This window comes from Tamandua tetradactyla, chromosome 1 (assembly GCF_023851605.1).
Source record: "Tamandua tetradactyla isolate mTamTet1 chromosome 1, mTamTet1.pri, whole genome shotgun sequence".
Lineage (NCBI taxonomy): Eukaryota > Metazoa > Chordata > Mammalia > Pilosa > Myrmecophagidae > Tamandua > Tamandua tetradactyla.
Genome location: NC_135327.1, coordinates 5,423,123 through 5,447,403, shown reverse-complemented (window position 1 = coordinate 5,447,403; position 24,281 = coordinate 5,423,123). Strand labels below are relative to the sequence as shown.

General features: G+C 49.5%; 1 protein-coding gene, 1 long non-coding RNA gene and 1 pseudogene across 2 annotated transcripts in view; 2 read left to right on the top strand and 1 right to left on the bottom strand.

Moving 5' to 3' along the window:
* The first annotated feature begins 454 nt into the window (after positions 1-454).
* On the top strand, positions 455-544 carry LOC143653619 (U6 spliceosomal RNA; annotated as a pseudogene).
* Positions 545-3,350: 2,806 nt separating this feature from the next.
* The window catches only part of EYA2 (EYA transcriptional coactivator and phosphatase 2), a 310,794-nt gene continuing 289,863 nt past the window's right edge, over positions 3,351-24,281 (top strand). The window contains exon 1 of the mRNA XM_077167750.1: positions 3,351-3,399. The gene's annotated coding sequence lies outside the window, so the exon portion shown is untranslated. The remainder of the gene's footprint in view (positions 3,400-24,281) is intronic.
* The window catches only part of LOC143683193 (uncharacterized), a 28,432-nt gene continuing 22,208 nt past the window's right edge, over positions 18,058-24,281 (bottom strand). The window contains exon 4 of the long non-coding RNA XR_013175418.1: positions 18,058-18,835. This is a non-coding gene — a long non-coding RNA (uncharacterized LOC143683193). The remainder of the gene's footprint in view (positions 18,836-24,281) is intronic.

Here is a 24,281-nt window from a genome sequence, read left to right as displayed (position 1 = left end):
TCTGGTGAATGAGTAAAAGGGTCTGAAGGAAGCAGCTTAACCCCTGGCATTCCATAGGGTATCCTTAGTTAATAAGTTTGATTCAATATTTTCCCCATGATCTGCAGGAAGAAACACATTTTACATCCTAATTCAGTACACTCACACACACACACACACACACAAATGCATTGAATGCAATTCACTCTGACATTTTCTTTTCCAGTCTGTTCTATTCTCTTCCTTTAGAAAAATATTCTGCTTCCTATCACTGTTAAACAACTTTGCGTTAAAGGGGGGCCAATAGATGGAGATACCGGTGGGCAATGAGAGGGAGGGGGAAGGGGTATGGGTTGTATGAGGTTTTCATTTTTCTTTTATTTCTTTTTCTGGAGTGATGCAAATGCTCTAAAAATGATCATGGCGATGAATACACACCTATGTGATCTGATTGTATACTTCGGATGGACTGTATGTGTATAAAGCTACGTCAATAAAAATATTTTTAATAGTATGGCCCCTGAGCAAGGATGACACGCAAATTCATGAAACGTTCCATATTTTTTCTTAAAAAAAAAGAACATATATATATATATCTTTTTTGAAAAGGTGGGCTTAAAAAAATTAGAGAAAGAAAAAAAAAGGTGGGCTAAGATATATCAAATACCTTTGGAGAACATTAAGACTCTCAGTATAGGATGGCTTTGGGGCTTTTTGCAAACATGCTATGGGAGGTGAAGTCAAATGTCAAGGGATGGTTTCGATTCCCAGCTGCTAGAACAGATACCCTACAATGGGTTGGCTTAAACAACAGGAATTTATTGGCTAATGGCTTGAGGCTAGGAGAAGTCCAAAACTCAGACATCAGCAAGGCGATGGTTCCCCCTGAAAACTGGGGTTCCTGGGCTGGCTGCTTGGGGCTCCTCAGCTGTGCTGTCCCGCAGCAATGCCCACGGCTGCGCCTTCTCCTTTCTCTTCTGGGCTTCACTGACTTGCCCTGCTCGAGCTCCCCAGGGCCTCCCTATCAGGCCTCCGGTAACAGGATTAAGACCCGTCCTGCTTCAGTCCGGGCACTCCTTCACTAATCACCTCCTCAAAACAGCCTATTTACAATGGGCTCACACCCAAAGGAATGGATTAAGATTTAAGAACTTGCTTTTCTGCAGAACATAATTCCAAGTCACCACAAGTAATAATAAGCATATTTGCAAAGCAACTGCCAGCTACGATCACAGGAGATTGTAAATCTCCACAATAACACGAGATGGCGATTGTTGCCCGTTATAGAGATGAGGAAATCAAGGCCCAGAACCGATGTAAGTTCCTCTGCTGAACAGCTCAGGGGGACCCGGTTCAATGCCGAGACCAGCAGGGGGGATGCTCCCCTGGCTCCTGGGAGGAGAAGCAGGATTACTGAAGGCATCGCCTGGCTCTGAAGGTCTGAGAGTAGAAGGGGACCTGGGCAAGCTGTGCCTGGAGGGGGAGCCAGGGATGGCGGGCTCGGTGCATACACAGTTCGGAGACCTTCTCTACAAAAAGTACTAAATTAGGAGTCCAGGAGCAGTACAAAAGCGAATATTGCTTTAGAATAAGAAAAGAAATCACAACGAATTCAGATTTTAAAGCACTGACGAGTACCACAAACATCACAAAATTTCCTTCAGCTGGAGCCCAAAAGTGCCAGCGGCCACTCCCGTGCCACCAGACTCAAAAGCGAGGGCTGCAGTGGGTAGAGGGGAAGAGAACGTGGGCTTTCCCGATCGCAGGTAACTGGACAATGCAAATGAACTTGTATATCATCACTGAACAAGTGATGGTATGGTAGGCCCTAGGCAGTGCCTTAGAAAAGGGGCCAGGCAAGTGAGGGGCCCAAGAATGAAAGCTTCATCAGCTTCTTGGTAGCCCCAAACTGCAATTGAAGGCTCTACATTATATAACAGCAGCAAGGGGCTTCGGAGTCAGGCAGACCTGAATTTCAGCTCCTGTCCCGCCACCTTCCACTTGCTTTGAGCCGGGATATGCTCATTTATAAAATGGGCACACGAGCAGCAGCTACCTGGCCGGTCTCTTTAGGGCATTAAACGAGACAAGGAAGGGTGGGGCACATTGCGTGATTTTAGGATTGCCAGATTTAACACATAAAATATGTGTTAATGAACAATAATTTAGTATAACTGTGTACCACCTATTGCACAGGACATACTTATTCCTGGTTTCTCTGAAATTCCAGTCTAGCTGGGTGCCCTGCATTTTATTGAGCTTAATGAATGGCAGTGTTGGCATTGTTTTTGGACTAAAGTATCCTGGGTGTCTGAAGATGGAGTTCACAAACAGCGGGTGGGCGAGGAGGAGAACACAGTACGGACGCTGTTTATGACAGTTTATCGTTGAGTAGATTGAGAAAGGGGCTGCTCACAGTGAAGAAGGTGGGGCGTCTTAATTTGGGCGTGTTTGGAGGAGACTAAGCCACTGACTTTGCCTCTGCCAAAGTTAAGCCCCAGAACTCAGTTTCCCTATCTGTAAAGTGAGAGAAAGGTAGGAAGACAATCCCAGGAGCCTTCCCCCCAGTTCTCCCCACGAATGACACTTTCTCACAATTCAGTCGTCACCTCCTCTGAGAGGTCTTCCTTGACTACTCTAGTTAAAATTGTCCCCTCCCTCCCCCTCATTCTCTGGCGTATAATTTTGTTTCCCCCTCCACAGTAATTATAACTTTCTGAAATTGTTTTGCTTCTTGACTTGATACGTTGTTTACGGTCGGTCTCCCCAGGTGAATGTAAGCTCCAGGAAGGCAGAACAGCAGTCTGTCTTGTCCTAGCTGAATCCCTTGGGAGCTGTACCTGGCACAGTAGGTGGTCAGTGTAGAACGAATGAATAGGTGGATGGATAGACGAATGAATGTAAGTCGATTGCTGCGGTTCCTACAAGCACTCTCTTTTCCTAGGGGCCATGGGTGGGTTGCAAGGAGGCCGCGCTGCCCGGCGGGGAGGGAGAAGGTGTGGGTGTCGGTGTGGGGTGGGCTGGGGTGGGGGAGGAGGCTGAGCCCTCGCCTCCGCGGGGACCCGCGAGAGCCCGCGCGCTGGGGTCGCCTGCGGGCGCAGAGAACCGCGCGGCGGCAGAGGCAGGGCTGGAGCCCCGCGCCCCGCGCCCCGCGGCCAGCCTCCGGCTGTGTGCGCGCCCGCCGAGCCCAGCGCCGCGCCTCGGCGCCCCCACGCAGCGGCGCGGGGACCCGGGCGGGGGCAGAGGGAGGGCCAGGCCGAGGGAGGGGAAGGGGCCGGTCTTCCCCGCGCAGGCAGCGGCCGCGGCAGCCCAGGAGGCGGAGGCAGCGGCGGCGGCAACGTGCCCTCCCCAGTCAGCCCGGCCGCGTCCGGCCCGCGCCCGCCGCCCGCCCCACGCCGGGCGCCCTGTCCACCGAGCGCGGTAAGTACGGCCCGCGCGCGGCGTCCACCCGGGCCACCCGCCGGGGCTCGCGGGGCCGGGGACGCGCCCCCACCCCTTCCTTTGCGCCTCTCCCCGGGACTCGCCGAGCCGCGGTTTCCGCGGCTGTCGGGGCGCTCCGGGGGGCGCACGGGTCGGACCCGCCCGCTTTGGGGTTCCCAGGACCCGTCCCGCACCCGGGCCGCGGGGGTGGTGGTGGTCGGGGGGGACGACGGCGGGCAGATCCTGCCGAGAAAGTCCCTCCCTGGCTCCGGACCTCAGTTTCCCCGTGAAACTGAAGTTTGCGTTCCCGCGCGCGGGGCAAGTGCACGGTGCGCAGGCGGCGGAGACGCGGCCGGGACCGCGGCGTCTGGGTCCGCGGGGTTCGGGGCACGAGGGGCGCCCCCCACTTTCGACCCGAGGAGGCTCCGGAGCCGGCGGGGCGACTCGTGCCGGCGGGTGGTTGGGGGCGAACGGCCCGACCCCGCGCAGGGACTGGAGCGGCCGCCGCAGTCTCCCGGTTCCAGCCACGTTTCTCCTTCGAGTCGAGTCACTCGCCCGCGGCCCCCACGGGTCCAGCCTCGGCGCTTTGTAGCGGAGCGGCCCACCCGCGCGCGCGTGCGGAGGCTGGGGGCCATTACATAGGCTTGCACCAAAAGGGTGTTTAGAAGGAGGCGAGGGTTGTTGTTTTGTTTTGTTTTGTTTTTTTGTGACGGGGGAAAGTGGGGAGTGGGATTGTGTTTTAGCCGTGCAGTCTGGAAATGAAACGGCCCTGCTGGCTGTAGCTCCTCAAATTTACTCCTGCCCCCAAGTAAATCGATGATACGCTCCGGGACTGTTAGGAAAATACTGGTATCGCGAAGCCCTTCCTGCGCTTTCCTCGGGGTGGAAATAGAAGCGCTTTTGTCGTGCGCGGTCCCCGCTTCCCCTGTGCCCTGGCTGGGTTGACAGCGAGCACGCCCGCGCTGTGCTTCTCCAGAAGCAGGACCGATGCTCCTCTTTAACGGAGGCCACTCTTTCCTTCCCCCTTCCCCCGAGATGCTGTGCAATCTTTAGTTATATTCCGTGACAACGTTCAATATAAGTCACCTCGGATGAAGGTACCTCTTAATGACGGGGCGCAGTGAAATGAGTGAAGATCGGAGCGGGGCGGAGGAGAGGTGAAGGATTTACAAACATCAAGTAAGAATTTGAGTGCTGAATTAGGTCCGAGTTCGGGAGCGCCGTCAGGAGGAAATTATAACCAGTGCGCAACTGCATTTCAGGCCGAATCTATTAATTTCAGGGGCCGTTTCTTGCTTGAGTGAAATTCCTGCCATCGGAGTGTGGGTGCTAAGTGAGCCTGGCCACGTTACCAGCCTGTGGCCCGTTTGTTACCAGCTAACGCACGTGCCCTGGCTGGATTTAATATAGGCTTATACGTAGAGAAGGGAGCAAGAGAAAGAAAGGAAGGAAAAAAAGAAGCACATTTTCTCGCTAAAATAATATTTACCCAAGAAATGTTTATTTTCCCCCCATTTTTGTCTTACCCATCAGCTTAAAGCCCTTTATATTTCTTTGCATTTAAATATCTTCTGACTAGGGAAAAGTAATAGATCATTTTGATAGTAAAGGAAGATGGCTTAAAATTGTAAAGATCTCCATGCTTTTGGAGGAAACTCTAAATTTTGCAATTGTGAAAACACCATGTGGCTAAATATGAAAGGAGATGGGCATTTTTTAAAAAAGCAATTAGTATGTCCTTATACATAGTATTTACCCCCTCTTCGCTTGTAACTTTAGGTTTACAAAATTATTATTAATCGTTTTACCTTGAAAGAATGGGCATTTTCCCTGCCTCTTGAAATTAGCTCAACTGGTGTAGGGGCTGTGTGCCTAAGAATACTCTATAAACACATAGATTACTTTTCTAATATTAATTAACTAAAGGAAATAAAATTGCTTGGTCCAGAAGATATGTACTCTAATGCTTTGAGATTAAAAAAAAAAAACGGCTGTTTTAATCACTTAGGTTTTAGAGTCTTCTTTTCATGCCTTTTGCATTCTATTAAACACATCACAAGGAGATATGATTTGTTGACTTGTTATAGGATTACCATTTGGCAAAAACACCCAGGACACGCTGTTGCAAATATGTGGTATGGCCTCTGCTTTAAATTACATGCAGGAGATTGCAAGCCTTGTTCCAGACGGATAAATTGATAAAATGCTAGCTGCTGTTGGGAGAATGGAAAAGCCCTCAGCAAAAACGCTCCGTGGAGGAGCGAAATACATTTTGATTTGGGTTGAGCAAGCTCTAGAGCCCTGGCAGTCTGTGAAAAAGTATCTGCGGTTCAAAACACGTCCACTTTAAGATGTTTCTGGTCCCCCCCCACCCATGACAAGATGTCTCCTTTCCCACAAAGAAGAAACCGTTTCCTTATTTTTTCAGTTACCTTTCCAAAGATAACTTTTGTCGGGCGCAGGAGACCAGAGTTATGCAGAAATCCAACCATAACCAGCTCAGAACGAGAACTCGTTCTCTCTCCTTCCACCAGATGTTTTTTAGGTGTCCTCAGCTGGAATGCCCAGTTTGAAACTAATTAGGCTGGTCATAAACTCCTTGTATAATAAAATCGCAGGCCGTTATGGTTAATAAGTGGGGTACTCGGCAGCTTATCACAGATGCCTCTTTAGGCAGAGAGAGGGACCCTTGGCTGTCAGGAGAAAATGCAGGGAGTGGAGATCTCTTGTTCATACACATGCAGGTCCCCAGATACCCCTGCAGGGTCCCCAAATATCCGCGCACATATGCGCTACGAGGGGGGCGAAGGAAGTTGCAACCAAGAAAGGGTTTTGTCTTTCCTGTGCATGGGACCTTCACAAAAAAAATTTGGGGGAGCAGGTGAAGCATGAGCCTAAGTATTAAGGTCTGGAGGGTGTGTGTGTGTGTGTGTGTGTACGTGCGCGTGGAGGCACACGCAGGCTGGAGGAGAGGGATTTGTCTTATGTGGCACGGTAAAAACTTACCTGCTTCTCACCTGGGTTGAAGATAAAAAGCAAGTCTGTCTGGCCTGACATGAATTCCTTAGGGGAGAGGGGAACCCCCCCCCCCAAATACTTTAAAAAGGGAAAAGTTCACTTAATTGGTTGTTCCCCCTCGTCCGTGGGGTTTGTGGAGGGGCAGTGGCTGGGTGTAGTCCAGTTACCTCCAAAGGCTGAACAATGTATGTTGCCAGGACTGGCTTTTGTGGCGGAAGGGAACTTTTTTCCGAGCTGGCCGCTTTGAAAAAGGAGTCGGTGACTCTGCTCCGAGGGCTCTCCTTACAGAGAATTCACCCCAGAGCTGAGAAAACACAGCCTGCCGGCAGAGCACTGCCCCCTCCTCGCGTGTCCCCTCCCCACCCCTACCCCCCACATCATAACCGTTTTCAGTGTGGCCCCTTTTCTTTTCCCTGTTGTTTGTGGCAGTTCCAACGTCCCAAACATACGCAACGAAAAGAGGAGTCGGTAAGAAAACTCTTAGCTGCCTGAATTCCCTTGAGACAGTGCTATGTGGGGATTTCAACTGGCCTAATGGTGTTTGACCAACACCGTTTTATAATCCCAGGAGGATTAGCCCCCTCAATCAGGTGGCAGATTCTTGCAGTGTTCGGGTGACAGGGATGTGGCTGCAGACCCACTTGAATGCGAGGGGCAGGAACTTCTTTATTGCATTGACTTAAAATCATTTTTGAGGTAGGAGAGTACCTGCCGGGCTTATTTACGGGGAAGGGGATGGAGGAAGCCTCAGGCTTATTAATGTATTTTTATTGCCTTTTTTTTCCCTTGTCACTTGTATGATATTGTTGGCTTGGACATTTTTCTTCACTTGCAGATTATGTTCTTATGTTCAATGATAATAATGAAAATAGCTCTTATTAATCGAGCACTTATTGTATGTCAAATGTGAAGTCGGCGCATGGCATGTATTTTGGGGTGGCGTCTCACACAACCCTTGCAGTTAGTTTCATTGTAATATTGTTACTGTGGGTGTGATGCCAGCGTGGCTGATGAGGAGACTGAGTCTCAGGTGAAATGATTCACGCAGGAAACCAGAATCAGTCCTTTTATGCTCTGGTTCCCCCCCACATCCTATGAAGACTTTAGCTCGGAGATAATTTCTGCTACCGTTTCTCTGGGTGAGAGATGCTGCATTTGATTGCATTTAATTAAGTGTGTGGAACACGATTATTCTCCGGACCTGCCCTGATGGTATTTGCCATTGTCGTTTTAAATGGAAGAAAAATAAAGTTTAGTACTTCAAAAACACAAATGAGCCTTTCTGAGTCACAGTAGTTTAGCAAGTCGGATTTGATTTTGTAAAAGGAAAACGTTTATTTTCAAGGGCTAGTTTGGTTTGTTACCTCGATAATCATATGTGTTTCACTTCCTAAAAACAGACAATAAGTTTGCCTGCAATGAGGAGGCCCTAAAATGCTGGGGAAGGCATAGCCCATGTCAAGGTGACAGGGAGGTGCTGGGTCACTCGGGGTGGGTTGCTCTTTGGGGTTGGATTATAAACATCTGGGGAGCAGAGTATCGTTTGGGACAGGTGGTTCCGAGAGGCAGGTAGCGGGAACGATGCACAATCTGTGCCTCTCAGCTGCATTGCTGGGGCGCAGCTGGCAGTACGGACCAGGGGCTTTGGGTACGGGCCTCGCCTTCCTGGGATGCTACTTGGGGCACAGACGCACCTGCTTGTGTGTGTTGTGGTTGTTAAGGCCGCCTGATTTCAGACACGAGCAGAGAAAATATACAACGGGGACTGTGGTGAGCGCACAGCTGGGGAGGCGGGTGTGCATCTCAGCAGATTTGACAGTGTCCCTGGTCAGCTGTATTTTGGCATGATTATGCCAACTTAGACATATTTTTTAATGAACAAAATATTCATGAGATATTAGAAACTACTTTGTCATCGAAGGTCGATAGTGTTTCAGTAACGTGAAAAATGCATGTGGTTCCAATAGGCTTCTATTTTTCCCCTCTCTGTTTTTCCCTTTGAGCACCTAGTAAAGTTAGATTTTTTAAAAGTCTGTGCATTCACGTCTCTAGCTACTCACAGTCATTCAGAGGAGAATTGTCCATTCTTGTGAATTTAACTAAAGAAAAAATGATCAAATCTATGCATTTCTATCTAAAGAATGGGGAACTGAAGGATCCAACTGCAGTATGAATCGCGCAGCCTACTTTTGTCTTGCATCAGCTGAATCTGTCCATTCTCCTTTCTTTTCTATTCATCTCCCAAGAATGGTTTTTCATAACTGAAATGTATCGTGTATTAGCCAAAAAGACATTTTAATTTTGTAAAGAAAAACCATGCCAGAGACGGCCGGGTCTGTTTCAACCATTATTGTTTCTGTAGTGTGCATACTTTGGGTTTCATGGTTAGATGTGGGTTTGCCAAGAAAGAAAATTACAGCAAGAAACTATGTTGAAAACATATACACTTCTGCTTAAGAAATGGGAAAAACACGGGAAAATTCCACATGGTAATTGCTTTAACGTGAGTTTTAAATGTCATTGTTTGACTTATGTCAAAAAGCCCCTCCTAGCTAATTCTCACATGTGCCATTCCCAGATAGCTCGCTTTAAAAGTGGCAAATTTTGGTCTTAACTTTGCTAATCGTTGAGACGTCCAAAGATACCCTTGGTCTTTGTGGAAACATTCCAAAGTTTAGGCTGTGCAGGCCAGGTTTTTTTTTTTTTTTTTAAGTTTCTTAGATATCAATTTTATTTTTTTTACCCAAAATGAGAAAACACGGGGAATTCTCAAAAGCTTTTTACAGGCTGCTATTACGAGAAGAGAAGCCAAACCAACATGTATTAGGTCATGAGCTTGAAGTGCATAAATAAGCCCTCGGAAGGTCACCAAAATGGGGTGAAAACCACTAGTTCTCGCTGCCTTGGCCAAGTCTAAATTCCTGCCTGTTAAGACGTGCTTGGTGGGAGTGGATGTAGCAAGGGGGTTTGGGGGCCCATAGTTGAAAGCTCTCGAGTGGATTCCGGTTCTGAGGATGGCTCCCTCAGCCTGTTCTGGAGAAAAAGTGGGTTCTGGACCATTCCTTGCTCCAAAGCAGATGTTTGCTTCCTGGTGTTTGGATCTGTGGCAGCCAGAGGCCGAAACCCATGCTTGTGCCTCTAGTCAGTTTCTTCACCTCCCATTCCCTTCCTGTAGTAACTCTGTGATTCAGGGATTAATAATTTCCAAAACAATTTTTTTGGTCATTCCAAGGAACATGTAAGTATTTTTAGCATTTGGGTGTAGGATATAGGTGCAAACGTTTAGGTCTTTCTCGATGGGCAGCTTCCGGAACACTGAGAGGGAAGCTGGTCCGCCGCCTTCTCGAGTTTCCTCCAAACCCGGGAGCTGATGGAAATTCCACGTAGGGACAAGATCTGCTCTTAGGGAAGAAAGGGAGGGTATCGGTTCCAAGAGGTTGTTTTCTTTGGTGGGTGTGTACTATTTGCATGTATCAGGACTTTTGCTTCCAGGTGTTCTAGAAGCATTTGTTCCTCCAGCAAAGGTCTGAGCGTGCTTCTTGGTGGGAAGGGTTGGGGTGTGGGAGCAGCAAGGCGGGGGGGGGGGGGCGGGGGGGGCCACGTGCACCTCTGGCCTTTTGTGTGATGAAGCTGTGACTCCTGCTGTGACGGTGTCATGTGATATGACAAGTTGTGACTTGCCGCCTTGTGTTGTAAACAGAGTTTGTGAAAGGAATGGAGCCAAGACGAGCATTTACCTCCAGTCTGAGGGCAGCCCTCTCTGCTGTCCTCCTGCTGCCCAACAGACCAGACTCGCCGCCGGAGAAGTGACTGGCTGGGGCGTGGAGGGAAGCGGGCGAGGCAGGGAGAAAGAATGTCTTAAACTCAGCAAATGTCTGCAACTCTGGGAATGTCTTCAGCATTGCTCAGGCACCCACAAGAAAGGCATTGTGGTAAAACAACATAAAAGCTGGCTTTGGGTGGGGGGAGGCGGAGAGATGGTGGGGATTCTTCGCGGTTTAATTTAGAGCGAAGAATTTTCTGATACCTTGGGACCCCCACGTGTCTTGCTGGAATGTCTTTAGGAACCTGATTGGGGAACTGCCATCTTTTCTCGCGGTTTTGCTGTTATTTCTTTGTTTATCTTTTCAGTGAGTTAAATTTCTTTTTTAAAAAAGAACTTTAAGACTTGCTTGGGAATAACGAATTGCCCATATTTTATTGAACACTTATTTGCACTGTGCTACAGAAACACTCTGTTTATTTTATTCTCTCAGCAGCCTTGGGTGGGATGTATTGTCATTATCCCTGTTTTACAGATGGGGAAATTGAGTCTCAAGGAGGTGAAGTAACGTCTCCGAAGTCACATGACTTGTTTCGGAGCCAGGATTTGAACCCGGTTTTGATCCCTAATCATTGGGGTAGACAGCCTGCCCCCCTGGTGTAGTAAGAGTGAAGCTTTCTGGAGAGCTAGATTTTTAAGGCATTCTCCATTTGGTTTACACTGTGGATAGTAACTTTTTGTCAGGTACAAAAGTTGGGCTTGGAAATGAACAGACATCAGCGATTTTCACAGAATCTTGAGCTTGTCCTCACAGAAATCAGTATAAGTTTCGAGTTAGAACCAATTCAAATGGTGGCTGCATCACTCGCCAGCAGTTAGCTGGCCTAAACAAGTGTATTCATCATTCTGTGCCTCCTGGGGGGAACAGAGACCTGGTTAACCTTTTTGGTATCTGCTATTCTAGCACCAGAATCTGGCTCTTTTCAGGTCTGGTGCCATTTGGTTCTGTGCAGAGTTGATGAGCTATTGCAGGTGTCAGGAAAATAACAACCCATGGACCAAGTCCAGCCTGTCATTTGTTCTGTACATAAAGTTTTATTGAAACAGAGCCTTACCCCTTTGCTTATGTGCCTTTAGCTGCTTTTGTGCTTCAGTGGCAGAGTTGAGTTGTTGTATCAGAGCTGGCGCTTTACAGGAGATGTTTGCTAACCCCTAGAGCTATTGCAATATGACAAGACAAACTTTACTGGAGAGAAAGAACCTGCGCTGAGGACATTTCATGTGCCATTTCTTTGACTTATTAAATATTTATTGTATGCCTCCTATGGGAGAAAATTACAGATGTATTCATTCAGCCATGGGTATCTAGCTGTGTTCTAGGCCCTACGCTAATTATTGGGGTTTTGGGGGAAGGACCCTGATCCAGAGTCTCTGCGAGCAGGACCCCAGTGTGTTCTCACTGGGGCCACAGGCTACCTGTTCTCTCCATGGGTCAGGGAGGGTACAAGCGGGTGGTGGCAGGCCCTCGTGAGCTCTTCACTGTTGAGGTGGCAGGTGGTTTGGAGGAGGAGACCCGCTCAGGAGACCCTCACCCAGAGAAGCTGTGTCTCACGCACTAAGGGCACTGCAGGGTCCTCTCCGCCTTGAACTGTGCCAGGTATCGTGGCACACGCAGATGCCTGCGGGGCCCCTCCCTGTCTCAGAGACACGACTTTCTGCTGCCCTTCAGGGGTGAAAGTGGGGGGAAGAGCAGGAGAGAGGGGCACCAGGCTTCCCAAACTTAAGCCATGCTCTGGCGTGCAGGCTAGAGGGTGAGAGCGATGGGCCCGGGGGCTGGGTGCTTGGGTTCATGCCCCTGCTCAGCTCTGCCCAGCTGTTTGACCTTGGCCAAGTTACCCAACTTTTCTGTGCTTTGGTTTCTTCACTTGCAGAACGGGGTGCATCATGGGGCACCTTCCCCAAAGGGTTATTGCTGGGATTAAATGAGTTAGTGGATATGGAGTGTTTGGAATAGCGTCCGGCAAGTAGTATGAAGTTATATCCACGTCAGCTGCTGCTGTTGTTGTTGCTACTTAAAGCCGCACGTCCCTGGGAAAATCGTTCAGGGTCTTTGGGTCTCAGTGTCCCCCTCTGTAAAATGGAAACACTGCTACTAACAAAGTAGCAGTGCTTCAAAGGGCATTGTGAGAATTTGAAGGCAACAATGCACACAAAATGTTCCACTTTACTGCAGTGCCTGCCTTCGTGGAATGATCACTAGGGGCCAGCCATTTTCACCGTGGGGATATGGGGGCCAGTAACCTGGGCCAGTCGAGTCCTTTTTCATTCTCGAGAGGGTGTAGGGCGTTGGTTAGCCATGTGGGCCCGGCCCCAGGACTGGCCTGAACCCTGATTCCCCACATGCTGGCGGCGCCACTTGGGACCGGAGACTGACCCTCGCAGCTGCCCAGGCGGCGGCCACTGTCCATTGGGCGGGCGTGGGGACCAAAAGCAGTGGTGCCCAGGGAGCACACGGCAGGGTGCTGGGCACACAGCAAGCACCCGGTCAGCGAGAGGCTGCATTCTTATCGCCCCCGTACCATGCCGCACGCCGCCCAAGAAAGCACTGCACATCAGTAAATTTTAATTTGGAAATAAAAGAACACATTTTTTAACTGCCAAACGGATTTAAAATAATATTCATTAAACAAAATTAAAATATTCTATTAAACCCAGACTTTGGGCTGAGACCAAATTTTTATAACTCAAGCTTAAAGGGCAGGGAGTCCTCGAGCCACAATGGAAACATTGTGACTGAACTTGAGACTGCGGCACTGCTATGGTGCTGTCTTTGAAATGCATGTTTCTCCAGTAAAATAAAAGGGAAGTCATGGGAAGGAAAAAAAAAGGAGGTTCTTACCTGCTTACCTCAACAAACTTAATGAATTGAAAAGAAAAACAAAAGGTTTCTCATTTTTCTCGTGCTACCTTATCCTGCCAAAGACCCTGTTCTCACCCCAGCTTTGAATGGTACCCACTCAAAATATTCCAGATCTGATAGCTCCGTGAGTTAGCCTAGTCTAAATCCTGGTCTGCACCAGTTTTTTGGAAGTGGAGTGCATCGCTGGACTCAGGAGCTCACCTGTCTGGGTTCAGATCCCAGCTCTGCCATGTCCTAGCTCTGCCTCAGTTTCCCCTCCACAAAATGGAGATCATAGTATATCTACTGCATTGACGTGTGGTAAGAATGCACGAGGTAGCTACTGTTACTGATATTTTAACCTTGTGCTATTATCGAATGAATTGAAACTTCTTCCGACTTCTGCAACTTCGAAGAATTAAAGAATATAAGTATGCTTCTATCAGAAGTTATGAATCAAAATAATCTCAGTATTCAGGCAGGGGAGTTGGGGAGGACAGAAGTGACGTTAAGAATCTCTCACATCACAGCATTCTTACGTGCCAGAAACTTCTACAGAACTTATTTAATGCTCTCAAAAAAAATCCCACAATCTAGGTGTGTCCATTTAACAAATGGGGAAACCAAGGCTTGGACAAGTCAAGGGGCTGCCCAAGGGCACGTGAAGGAATTGCCATTCCATTCCAGGTCTGTCCGACCCAAAGCACAGCCTCGTCCTGGGGCCGGGGGCCATCGCAGCGGGCAGGGGCACCTCAGGCCTGCTCATGCGCTCGGCCAGGGTCCGCTCTCACATTTCAGCAGCAGCCTTCCTCCTCAGTGAGCCCGGATTGTACCCCCCACCCCACTTCTTTTCAATAGGCTAGGCACACTCCTCTCCATGGGGAAGGAGTAGACTTTTTCTTGAACAACAAATTGAGAAAATACCAGAAGTAGGGTATCAAGTCCTTCTAGAGGAGAAATCCCTTAAGCACCCGCTCTTCCTTGCTGACCTGGGGGGAGGGTGGCCTCCTCCTCAGCCCACGCCAGGCCAGGTGGGCCTTGGGCTGGACTGGATTCCCCAGTGCATCACGGATCTGTTGTGTGACCTCGGGCAGGTCACTGGGGTCTCTGGGCTTGCAGTCCATGGGGCATATGCTTCCATATAAGGTTTGTTGGAAGCTTAAATAAAATGATGGGAGGGGGGCATGTCCCTAGATGCTGAAGTAGGCTTCAGCGGACTATGGAATTGAGCCCACCCTCAGAAGTACTCAAAGAAGGGATGAAAATGACGGCTTCTGGCTCCCTGCAGGTAGCAGGGATTTTTAGACCTTCTGGAAGAATCTAAGAGTCCCAGGAGGGCAGTCTTTTTTTTAATGGGATGTGAGCCCTTTCCACATTAAGTCACCCATGAACTTTTTTTTTTTTTAGTCTTTAGAGTTCTGTCTTTATTTGATTATGCTTTTGAAAAAGATATAACTTGCATTTCAAATAAATGACTCAAGAAGTTTTTATCGCTTAAGACAAAAGGTTTAAAAATCAAGTCCATTCAAATAATTAATAGTACAAGTAGTACAGAGAGAGGTGTGGCAGAATTCATGACCCAAGTTTGAAAAACATGAATCTTAAGACATGAAGTTTTCTGCAAAATCAATTCATTTAAATTAAGTATTTTACTCTAAAGCTCCTCCCTGCAGGCTTGCAACACATCCCGCCTCCCCCCGATAACCAGAACCTTCAGCTAACCAGAATCACAATTCTGCACCCTGTTTTCAGGAGAATGAAGTGAAACAATGAGCCTCATGGTTTTGGTCTTTTTCTCTTTGAAAGAAAAATAACTGACCTTTGGCTGAATGTAATGGTAATAAAGAATGACTTGGTTGCTTTCTGTGCCAGGATCAGTTCTGAATAAATCAACTCCTTTATTTCTCACAGTTCTGTGAAGGAGACCCAGAGATGTTAAGAAACTTGTTTAAGGACACACAGCAGAAGAGGGCCAGAGCCAAGCTTTGTGTGCAAGAGGGTGTGCTGAGCCCATCTCGGTGACCCCTGCACCAACCTGCCTCCTTAACCCCCAAGGAAGGAATCAACTGGCCTTTTCCAATATTGCCGTCTCTCACCTGGACAGTTCATGAGCTGCCCAGGCTGAGAAGGACCCAGGCCACTTCCGACTCGGCTGCAGCATTGCATTCCACAAGGATGTGGGAGTGTGCGGTGGTAGAGCAGGGGCCAGTGGGGGCAGGGGTGCCGAGCCAGAGTGGAGCCAGGCCAGGGCCAGCCTCTACTGCTGGAGCCTCTGAGCTTGGGCATTTCGTCTCCCTCTCTGAGCCTCAGTGTCCCCATTCAGGAAGCGAGGATAATGGAACCTATGTCAGACAAGTGAACAGATACCACCTGCTTGCAAGCAAGTGCTTGTGAAGTGCTATGTATCAGGCAGTGCGATAGTGGCTCAGTGGCAGAATTCTCGCCTGCCATGCCGGTGCCTGTCCATGCAAAAAAAGAAAGAAAAATGCTATGTATTGCCTTTCCGGGAAAGAGGAACTGCAGAAATCATATCTCTCTGTAGGGTGCAGATGCAGGTTAGTCCAGCTTGGTGCGGAAGGAAAGGGAAAAGAGGCTGAGATTCGGGGCTTAAGCTGGAAAACGGAGCCACAGAGACTGGCTCTCGTGTCCATGCTCGGGGCAGTCCTGGGCCGGGTTCTCAGCGGGCAGCCTGGAGGCTGCAGCCCCGGCAGGCCCGGCTCTAGGGCCCCAGGTGGCTCTGGCCCAAGAGGAGCCGGGCTTTGGTGGGAGGACGGCGACACCACCGGGCGCAACCCGTGAGCAGCCGTCCGTGCAGACTCCATCGGCGCTCAGGGCTCCGACTTCAGGATTTCGGTTTTCTTGTCCTTTCCTTCCAGCGCGGAAAGCGGGTTTGTCTCCAGCCGCATCTGCCTGGCTTCCGGCCAGGCTTCCTGGCCTCCCCCTCCTCCTCTGCCTCACCCTCAGCCCCCACTCCCATCTCCTCTTGAATCTGGAAAACCGAACTCCCTTATGCATTCTTCCCAAAAGATGTGTCGGTGGTGGTGTGGCCGCACAACAGAGCAAATGCCGTAATGCTGCAGGACGGCACCCGCGGAAATGGGTCAGGTGGCAAGGTGTGTGTTCTGTGGATGGGCTCACAGTCAGGTTAACAGCCAATTGAGCATCCGCTGCACCCCAGGCTCCGTGCTGGAAATGGGGATACACAGGGGGCCAAAGTGGCCCAGTGCCCTCCCTCACAAACTCGGATTAAGTGGGGAAAGATTGAAAACAAACGTACAAACATGAAGTACGCAGAATGCCCGGTGACCTGGGGGGGGACAGTCGAGGGACAGCAGTGGGAGGTGCCCAGGGAGGGGCCTTGCTGGGACCCTGGCATCTGACACTGCTGATAGCAGGGGAAGAACATTCCAGAGAGGGAGCGGCTTGCAGGCTGCAGCGGAGTGAGCAGGGGCTGGAGAGAGGAGGTCACTGAGGTGGGGTGGGCAGCAGATCAGGTAGGGTTTGGCCCGGTCCAGTGACTATTTTGTGTCAATCACACATCTCCCAAGTCAAAATGATTAGTTTTAAAATGACTTTATAAAAACACACAGACGAGCCAGAATCTTGATTTTAGATTACCGGGCAGGGCGGGGGTGGAAGTGAGGAGTTGGTGCTGACATCGCGCAGAGCTTCTGAGCGGGTCCACGGTAAGGTTTGGGTAATGGGTGGTGGTGAGGATAGCTCAGCACGTGAGGGGACACGTTAGGTTGTATATGTGTTACCAGAATATAAGTTTTTAAAAAAATCCATGCAACTGCACCACACAGACAGCAGACCCTCAGTTAAACAATGGGCTGCAGTGAACTGTGCAGTTAGTAAAATGTGCTTTTATCACAAATGCACCACACTCGAGCCAGTGTTCACAATAAGGTGGTATGTGGGAACTCTGAATTTTATGCATGATTTTTCTGTAAACCTACAACTTCCCTAATTAAAAAAAAAAGGTTGGGGGGGATGAAGCTACCCAGCGCCTACATCTGAAATCACTGATCACAAACACAGATACCCGGAGTGGCCGGACAGGCGCAGAGTTGGGGGGGGATGAGCTGGGAGTGGAGACAGATTGTCCTGGGCTCCTGCCGACTGGTGTCTCCTGTTGCTGATTTTTGAAAAGATCCTGAAATCTGGATTTTTATGAGGAATTTCCTGATTTCTAAATTTCCATGAGGAACCACCAAAATGCACCTATGGGCTGACAGTCAGGGACCTCTTTCTGAAACATTGCCACAGACCTGGGAATCTAATTTCAGCAAAAAGGCATTAAGCCTCTGCCTCTCTCCCTTTGCTTTGCTTTGCTTTTTGCCAATTCCTGACTAGAAAGGATGCCAAGAGATGCTAAAAATTGTTTCCAGGAAAAAGTAGGACTTGAATCTCATGGGGACGGAGCCGAAGAATCCTTCCAAGTAGCAATCAGTTAGCTTCGTTTTATGTCTTTCTCAGGACTGTCTCACGATCACCTCTCATCACGGGGACAGCAGGACGGCCCAAGTCCAGCCCCGTTGGGTTTGCGTTATTTTGTGGCGATGATTATGTCATCTGGGGTTGATTTAAGAGTGGTGAAATGTTTGCAGGTTTCATAAATGGTTGTCAGCCACTGTTTAGAATGGCATGGAGCTTCTTGTGTTGTTCCCGGTGCAGGGGTGGGGTGACAGTTTCTGAGGCTGCGGGCAGGAAAGCGGAGAAGGGGACGGCTCTGGGGGCTGCACACGGGGAGAGTAGAAAGTTGAGCAATGGGGCAGTGGGTGGGGGGCTGCTGGAGAAAGCTCACAGAGCTCTTAAAAACTTAGGACGGCCAGACTGACAACCTCAATCACAGTCTCCCTTCTCAGCCCCAAAGCTGGGGCTCAGCAAGAACCCAGCCAAGGGACCCCCTAGCAGTTGAGATTGTTCTGCATGTAAGTGACAGAAAACTTACTTCCCAGTTGATTAGTAAGAAGGACATTTATTGCCTAGGAGAAATTCTAGTTTCAGGTACAGCTGGTTCAAGAACTCATATTGAGGGCATGTGTCCTCTTAATCCCAGCTCGGGGCGGATTCTGTATGGGGTCGTGCGCCTCCCCTGGAGCTGGGGATGGGGCGGGAGAAAGGATAGGTTCCCACATTGAAGTCAGAAGCATTTGCTGTTAGTGGGGTGGGCTGATTCCTTGTGGACCCTAAAACTGTGAACGTCTGTAATGCACTGTGGATATACCGCCCTCTTCTACTGGCTAAAATACCGCTCGTGGCGCTTGTGCTCCCTGCCGGCGCCCGTGCTGTGCCGTGTGTGCGTGTTCTCGCCTTGCTGCACGGCCACTCCTGAGAGAGTGCTAATTTGAAGACACACGAACCTTCTGCTCCCCGTGTGCTCTTTCCTGCAGACCTGGAGAGTTGTCTTTTGTTACAGGTAAGAGTTTTCAGAGTGTTTTCTGTTCATCTCTTTTCACGGTGTCTTGTACAAGAATACCGCTCAGTAAACATGCGGGGGCACCCCTGCCAGGCATGGGAGACGTGCTGGATGTAGAGGAAAGCTGAAATGGAGCAGTCTCTCCTGCAGTGGGAGGGGTGACCTGGCACCACATACATCTGTGGGCCTCTGACACTCGGCCTCTCTCCCTTTCCTCCTCGGGGCTCAGCCCTCCACTCTGGCCTCCGTGGGTGCTCTCTTGTGGTCCATCCACTGCAGTAATGTCCATGCAGCACGGGGGTGCAGACTGGAGCCAACGTGTGTTCTCTTTAGTCTGTACAACGTTACAAATAAAGCAAAACGAATCAACATTTGAAAATCTGGATGTTTCACACAAAATGCAGATTTCTGGTTTCCATTTTGTTAAAAAATCAGAATATCTCACAAGCACACATTTCCACCTGAGCTTGATGGGTGGGAGCTGGAACGATGGCTGTCCCTTGCAAATGGGATGAGTTCTGGGTTCTCTATCGTCCCCGCCTTTTCTTACTGACCCCCTAACATTGGGGCTCAGGGTCAGTTGCCATTTATCATTGGGATGGGGATGTTTTCCTAGGGTAGGTTTAAGAGGAAAGGACATCTTTCTTACATCCATGTCGCCATCAAAAGTGTGAAGTATCAACCAGGTTGGTCTCAGGATTAAGAAAAGGGGAGAAACCATGTGTCCTCAGTTAGGCGAGGTTTCACAACCTCAGCATGGACTCTCGGGGCTGGATAATTCTTTGTTGTGGGGGCTGTCCTGGGCATTGAAGGATATTTAACAGCACCCGGGCCTCTGCCCACTAGCTGCCAGCATCTCCCCCCCTCATTCCCAATTGTGACAACCAAAAACGTCTCCAGACATTGCCATATGTCCCCCTGGAAGGCAGAGTCTCCCTGGCTGAGAACCTCTGGAGTAAGTGAAGGTTGGATCTTTAGTGTTAAATTGGCAAATACTCATTCTGCCATCTGAGAACACCTGACTGCACCCTAGAAGCGTTTGGGTTTATGGGCCCAGACTCGGCTGGCATTTAACATACCCACACACAGCCCACACCCTGTCCAGGAGTAAATAGTTCCCTGGGCTCCAGGCACCGACCACCAATTTGGTGAGAGTTACCATAAGTGAGGAGAGCTGTCCTTGTTCAGCTCTGTGCTGTGGCGGGCTTAGCATTGGCAGCGGAGGTTATGAGTTGGCTGGTTTGGGTTTAATCATAGGTGGGCTTGCCAACCATTGAGGCTGTTTACGACCGCCTGCCTAAGATCTTCTAGAAGGAATTCAGCATTGGATGGGAGGTTGAACCATCTTGAAGAGTCTTTGCAGAAGTTACCGTTGAACTGAGAGAGGCCGTGGTGGATACGGCCTTATCCGGAATACCTGCCAGTAGAAGTTCCTCCTCTGGGGCGGGGGTGGAGCCCCCATGGGTAGAGCAGGCTCGTTTGGAGGGCAGAGGGAGGGACCAAATGGCCTCTCAGCATCTCCTCTGCTCTGCTTCAGCGAGCTGAGGTTCAAAGAGTGACTGTCCCCAAGACTGGTACAGAATGTTGCCTGCTACGTCTTGGCAACTCGTAACAGGCATCCGTGCTGACACCCAAGGGGCTTCAGTGTCCAGGGAGGGAAGATTTTTCTTCCGAGGTTAAAACTGTGGGTGAAGTGCTACTTTCTTATTGGCCTTTCACAGGTGCTCCGAAGGCTGTCAGGAATACTGACCCTGCTTGGGTTTCTCCTAAGAGCAATGCGAGTTGCCATCCAGCCTGCCAGCATACATGTCTTGGGTGCTCACCAGGAGGCCGCTGTGCCTGGCTCTTGGCGAGCAACTGGGAGCAGAACCGACAGAGTCCCTGCTCTCCTGCAGTTTGTGTTTCTAGAGCGTGGGAGGTGGACAATAAACAAGCACAGCAAATACATTTAGTCATACAGAAAGTGTTAACGCTGTGGAGAAAAATGAAGAGAGGGAGTGTGCAGAGGAGCTGGGAACGGGGGATTGTCGTTTGAAATGATGGATGCAGTGCAGTGCAGTGACGTGCTGGTACTCTCTGGAGAGGAAAAAGCTCTAATTTGTAGTGTTTGCCGATTCCCATGGTATAAATTCTCCCACCATGGCCAATTTCAGCCACCAGTGTTTTACTAACCGGCCTGGAAAATTCTTACAAATTTAACAGTTGCATTTTGTGGGCCACTGCAGGCTCTGACATGCCTGTGCCAGAATGCCTCCAGCTGCCAGGTGGGGTGTGGAGCGGGCACCTGTAAGATGTGCAGGGGGGGAGACCCCATCGTGACTGGGACCATGGGTGTCCTCTGAAGGTAGAGATGGCGGGATTGGTGGAGGGACAAGATCTGGGATGGGGTAAAAAGAGTGGGAGCCGAAGGTGACCCCAAGGCATATGGCCCGGGCCTCTGGGAGGATGGGGGTGCCATCCTGAGAGGGGGAGGGCACGCAGGGAGCAGGCTTGGGAAGGGCAGGGGCACGGCCTGAGCGCCTGGCATCGTGCACATGCTTTGATGCGCCCTCACAGCAGGAGGGTTCTTTTACTCTCCCCCCTTTAGAGAGGATGTGATGGGAGCCTAAAGAGCATGTCCGCGACGGCCTGTGGCCAGGCCAGGGCCCCTTCTGTCTACTGCTGTGTGGTCCTGCCCCATTTTCTTGGCACCCCCAGCCCCGTTTCTCCTTTTCGTTTGGAGGAAATAGGGACAGAGAAACTGCACAGGAGCCAGCCGAGGGGCTAGGGCCCCTCCCTTCTTCATAACGAGTCCCAGTGGGTGACCCCAAGCACATGTTGGTTCTGCTCAGTGGCTCCACCACTGGCCTTTTTCCAGAACAAATTTGTTAGATTAACCCCAGGAAGATTGAGTCCATAGTAGAACTCACACTTAAAAAAAAAAAAATTGTCAGCAGTGGCTCAGATGCTGTGGTCTTGTTGTGGACACAGATTTAAATCCAGACTCCCCCAGTTACTAGCTTTGCCTGCCTGAGCCTCAGTTTTCTCATCTGTGGAGTGGGGTACTACGAGCTCCTCTTCGATTAGATGAGATCATGTGCTTGGACCCTTGGCACTGCGCCTGGCGCACAGGCAGTGCTCGATGAATGGAGGGGTCAGGGTCCTTACCATTTAGAGAAGGAATTGGCAAGTCGGGCTTCATTTTAGACAAAGCCTGACTTTCCTTCGAAGCTGGCTGGGACAAGTGGCTGGAGAGCAGGTCGTGCTGCAGACCTTTGTGGTTTGGTGCCCCCCCCCCCACTGGAGGTTGGGGGCCTCCATCTGAGCCAAGCCCCTGCTGTGCTCACCAGGAGGCCCGGTCCCCAGAGGAGCTGCCCTCAGCCCCGCGAGCCTCCTGCCTTGAGTTGTCATTTGTTGAAGGCAGAACGGCATGTTCTCTCAACAAGCAGGTCCCCAGATGTGAGCCCATTTGGGGCTGCCACGTTTTCCCTGATGAAATTCCTGATTTGGTGAGCTGTGTTTTTTTAAAAAACAAAACAAAACACCCACTAACTCCAAAACCTCAGCCGGGGAAGAGAAACATTTCTCGTTGAATTACTGGGTTTTGAAATGATGCCGGATTGTGCCCCGCTTCCACCCCTGGATACGCCCTTCTTTCCACTGACTGCTTTTTGGGGAGGCCTAGATCTGTAGCAGTGTGGGTGTGACCTCGCCGTCCCTTGCGTTGTACCCATGGGGACACTAAGGCCCAGACGTCCCCGGGGGTGAGCCCCGCCTGGTGAGTGGGTCTTGGAGCCTCGGATATACCCACATCTCTTGGTTCCACTCTCATTTTTTTCCTTCTTCATCAGGGGTCACAGACGGGCAGCCTGCTGTCACCTCTACCCCACAGATGTGCTTTCTTTGGCTCGTGAGTGTTTTAATTTGAATGAGTTGCCAGCATTTGAAAATCAGGAGATTCCATATAAAAACCCAGATTTCTGGCTTCTCCCGGACCACTGGGAGACCTGCCAAATGAGGTCTGCATTCCTGAATGGTGACAATTGACAGATCTTAGTAACGGCCACTCCCTTAGCCAGCGCATGTCCTCTCCAGTTTGCCACAGTCCCCACCCCTCCCTACAGCGTATCCCCCAACACTAGTTGCCGTTTTTATAGAGCTTGCCCTCCGGGTTCTCTTATGAGTATGTTTAGAGGGAAGCAAAAATTTCTTGAACTCACATCTCTATAGAAAATGAAGAAACAAAAAATCAGACAAAATGGCCACTAGTTTAAAGAGATAATGGAGCAGAGCATTATTTCTTTGTGGCAGTGAAGAAAATGCCTACGAATTTAATATGCAAACAGAATCCATCAGTGTCAGAACTAGCTACCCCACTTCAGTCATTGCTGCATCTTCCTCGGGTCTGCTGGGGTTTGTGACTCTGCCTTACAGCACACTAGGGCCATAGTTCCCACTTCTTTTTATGAGGCAGAATTAAACTTATTTGACCTAAACCTGCCCCACTTCTCTGAAACTTGAAATGCTATTAAACCAAATTAAGAAGTTTAAAAAAAGCTTAAATCTTTATAACTGCTGAAGAAAGAGCAAGGGAGTATGAGTGTGCGTGTGTGCATATGTGCGTATATGATGTGTTCTTGATTTATGGGATTTCCCCTGAATAGAGTTGGACAGAAATGCTTTTCTCTGGCTCTGGGACTAGCATCTCTGGGCTTTGCTGTAAATTTAAGCAAGGGTGCAAATCTAAGGTGGTTTGAACTCTCCTTTAGTGGTTTCATCAGTGGGCTAGAGTACGGTTGAATTAAGGTTGACTTTCCTTCCTTCTGAGGCATACTGGGGGTTGTGGAGAAACGAGTGTGGGGACACCAAGTTTTAAAAATGATCAGTGCCTTCTTTCCGGGGGAGCTGCCTAGGGGAGAGGGGACTGACTGTAGGCTGCCTAGTGTGTGCCACATGTCTGCATTTTCCAAAGCGAGCTTTGGAACTTTCTCTTAGGACCTACATGTTAACTTTAACGTGTGTTAGGGAAAAATACATAAGTAAGCTTTTAAATACCAGCACTCCGGGAATACTGTTTCTTAGACTGTGGCTCAGTTTATTTAAGAAGAAAAAAGCGTTCATTTGAAGAAAACTATGTAAGTAGTACAGATGGTTTGTAGATGTGACAAAATAACGAATGACTGTGTGATTTAATCCTCGCAATTCTCAGGAGCAGTGAGGTGGTCAGCCTGCCCCTAAGTTAGTAAGCTCCTGTATTTCTTCAAAGCACTGAAATGTGTAATTAAATAGTTAATTGTGTCTTCTTTTGCATAAATCTACTTATCTCCTTTAACTGGGGCTTTGCCAGTCTTTTCCTTACTGTAATCCCAGCATCTAGCAGAGCCCCAGGCAGTAGCAGGTGCTCAAGGAATATGGAGCAATGAGTGCACAGATAACCTGCAAGGCAGGATTACTGTCCCCATTTTATAGATGAGGAAACTGATGTTCAGAGGGGCTGAGTGACTCATTTAATGCATCTCAGTGAGGATATGGCAAAGCCAGGATTCGAACCTGTGGCTCTCAGGCTGTAGAAAGTCTGTGAATTCTCTGCCAACCATCGAAATGTGGGACTCAGGTCAGACCATGGCAGCTGGCCCATAGCAAAAGGAGAAAAATGAGGTCGACATAGAGAGGATTTACAAAGCTAAACTACTTCGATGTAAAAGGATGGTCTGTTATTTTTTAATTGTTTCCCACTTAGGGAGTGTTACTGTGAATTTTCTTCTTGTGACTGTAGAATATCTCGTTGTTGCATCTAAATG